Source organism: Canis aureus, chromosome 23, assembly GCF_053574225.1.
Source record: "Canis aureus isolate CA01 chromosome 23, VMU_Caureus_v.1.0, whole genome shotgun sequence".
NCBI classification, from domain to species: Eukaryota; Metazoa; Chordata; class Mammalia; order Carnivora; family Canidae; genus Canis; species Canis aureus.
In genome coordinates this window covers 20,403,897-20,406,784 of record NC_135633.1, presented here as the reverse complement: position 1 = coordinate 20,406,784, position 2,888 = coordinate 20,403,897, and positions in this window count along the sequence as shown.

Here is a 2,888-nt window from a genome sequence, read left to right as displayed (position 1 = left end):
CTAGCAGCAATGGCCACAATAGCCAAACTGTGGAAGGAGCCTCGGCGTCCATCGAAAGATGAATGGATACAGAAGATGTGGTTTATGTATACAACGGAATATTACTCAGCCTTTAGAAATGACAAATACCAACCATTTGCTTCAACGTGGATGGAACTGGAGGGTATTATGCTGAGTGAAGTAAGTCAATCGGAGAAGGACAAACAGTGTATGTTCTCATTCATTTGGGGAATATAAATAATAGTGAAAGGGAATATAAGGGAAAGGAGAAGAAATGTGTGGGAAATATCAGAAAGGGATAAAGAACATAAAGACTCCTAACTCTGGGAAAGGAACTAGGGGTGGTGGAAGGGGAGGAGGGCGGGGGGGTAGTGGTGAGTGGGTGACGGGCACTGAGGGGGATACTTGATGGGACGAGCACTGGGTGTTATTCTGTATGTTGGTAAATTGAACACCAATAAAAAATTAATTTATTAAAAAAAACCGTTATGAGCTCTTTTTCATTTTCTCTCATCTGACTCTAATTGTATCCAATATACCCCGAGCAATAGCTGACACATTATGTGTTTCAATACACATTTTTGCATTTGTTACTATTTTTAAATTTACTGGAGCTGGACCACAATAGACAAATTCTAATCTGGGGTGTGAAGATCAGAGAAAACTTTGATATAAGCAGCATGTGCTACTTGTGTTATAGACAAGGACAAAACACTAATAGGTGAAAATGCTGATTAGGCTGCCCATGATGATCTAAATGATACTGTTTAAGCAACAGGAAGAAAAATAAGGAAATGTAAATTGAAAATTTGGACATTAACTTAGAGAAGTCTGGCCATGAAGAAGAAAGAAGAAAGAAGGTATGGCTGAGAAAGTTGAATTGTGAACTTTATAAAAAATTTTAGATTCCTTGGTCACTTTCCCCTTTTCATTGAAGATTTTAACCCCGTAGGTCACTGTCACTTGCCCCAACACACTACTCCTGTTATAGATCTTAGGTTTTCTAATTTTCACATAAAAAAATATTCAATGATTCTGCATTCACAGAATTCCTTGATCTTCATTCTTCCAATGAACTCAGCCATCCACACCATGGTCATATTTTTAATATTGCTATTACCAATAGTTGCCATCCCCACTCCAAATTCTGAAACCACAGAATCCTGAGCAAAATAAAATGGGTACAGTTTTCAGGCACTAAGTTCTGAGATGGTTTTATTATACAGCAGTGGATAACCAAAATGCTGAGAGAATTATGCTCCCATTCATTCCATCAAAATAGATGCTGTTGGGACTTTTTCACACTACTAATAAAATCTATGATCTCTCTCAAAACAAACCAAATCAAAACTCTCAACACATGTTATCTCTCTTGCTATGGAGGGAGACAAGAAATAATCTGCCAGAAAGCTTCTAAAGAAAATATTTCCTATATACATCCCAAAATAATAATAAAATAATATGTAGATAAGGGTTCTAGATTGCAAGTAGGAAAGACCCACTATGAGTGATTTAAGTTAAAAGGAAAAATATTGAAAGAATGGTAATTCTGGTCCTGCAGCCAAAACCACAGGCCAAAATCAGATAGAATGGGTGTGATGACAGCCTCGCTGCCACTCAGCACTAGATGGCGCACGTCGCTCTGCCAACACCATCAGCCCAGGCTCCGCTGCTGGAGCTGCTGCTTCACTGAGGCTGGAAATTGGGCTGTTGGTGCTTCCTCTGCCCCTGAAAGAAAAAGACAAAGGAAATTGTGTGCTGACCAACACTAGGTCAGTCAGGTGGTCCAGGAGAACAGCAATAGTGATCACGTGGGTAGTATGTGCCCTCGAGATGATGTGATGGAGATAGCACTTTATCTTTGTGACCTCCCTCTCCTAAACCCATAAACTCAGTCGAATCATGAGAAGAACACCAGACAAATCTAATAGGTCGGCTTCCTATAAAATATGTGACCAGTACTCTTTAAATCTAGAATGGTCAGCAAAACACAAGTCTGAGAACCTGTCACAGCCAAGAGGATCTTAAGGAGAGATGCCCAGTAAATGTAATATGGCATCCTGTGTGGGATCCTGGATCAGAAAAGGGATATAAGGGAAAAGAGAAGAAAAAAAAAGATTGGGGACACCTGAGTGGCCCTGTCAGTTAAGCGTCTGCCTTTGGCTCAGGTCATGATCTCGGGGTCTGGGACCAAGCCCCATGTGGGCCTCCCTGCTCAGTGGGGAGTCTGCTTCTCCCTCTAACCCTCCCCCACACACTCCTGCTGTCTCTCTCAAATTAATAGATCAACTCTTTAAAGAAAAGAAAGAAATCCAAATGAAGTATGAATTTTGGTTAATACTGTATCAGTAGGGGGCTTGGTGGCTAAGTCACTTGGGTGTTTGACTCTTGGATTCAGCCCAGGTCATGATTTCAATATGTTCAGGTGGTGGGATTATTCCCCATTTGGGGTTTCACACTCAGCCAGGAGGATGCTTGGTATTTTTCTCTCTCCCTCCCCCTAGGCACTTTCCCCTGCTGTCTCTCAAATAAATAAATAAATAAATAAATAAATAAATAAATCTTAAAATCATGGGATATCAATGTTGTTTTTCTTTTTTTTCTTTAAGATTTAATTCATTTATTCATGAGAGACACAGAGAGAGAGAGAGAGGCAGAGACACAGGCAGAGGGAGAAGCAGGCTCCATGGAGGGAGCCAGATGTGGGACTCCATCCCGGGTCTCCAGGATCAGGCCCTGGACTGAAGGCGGTACCAAACCATTGAGCCACCTGGGCTGCCCTCAATGTTGATTTCCTTAATTGTAACAAATACAATAATAATAATGTAAGATGTCAGTAATAAGGGAAAGTGTCATATGAACACTCAGGGTGTTCTCAGTTTCTATAC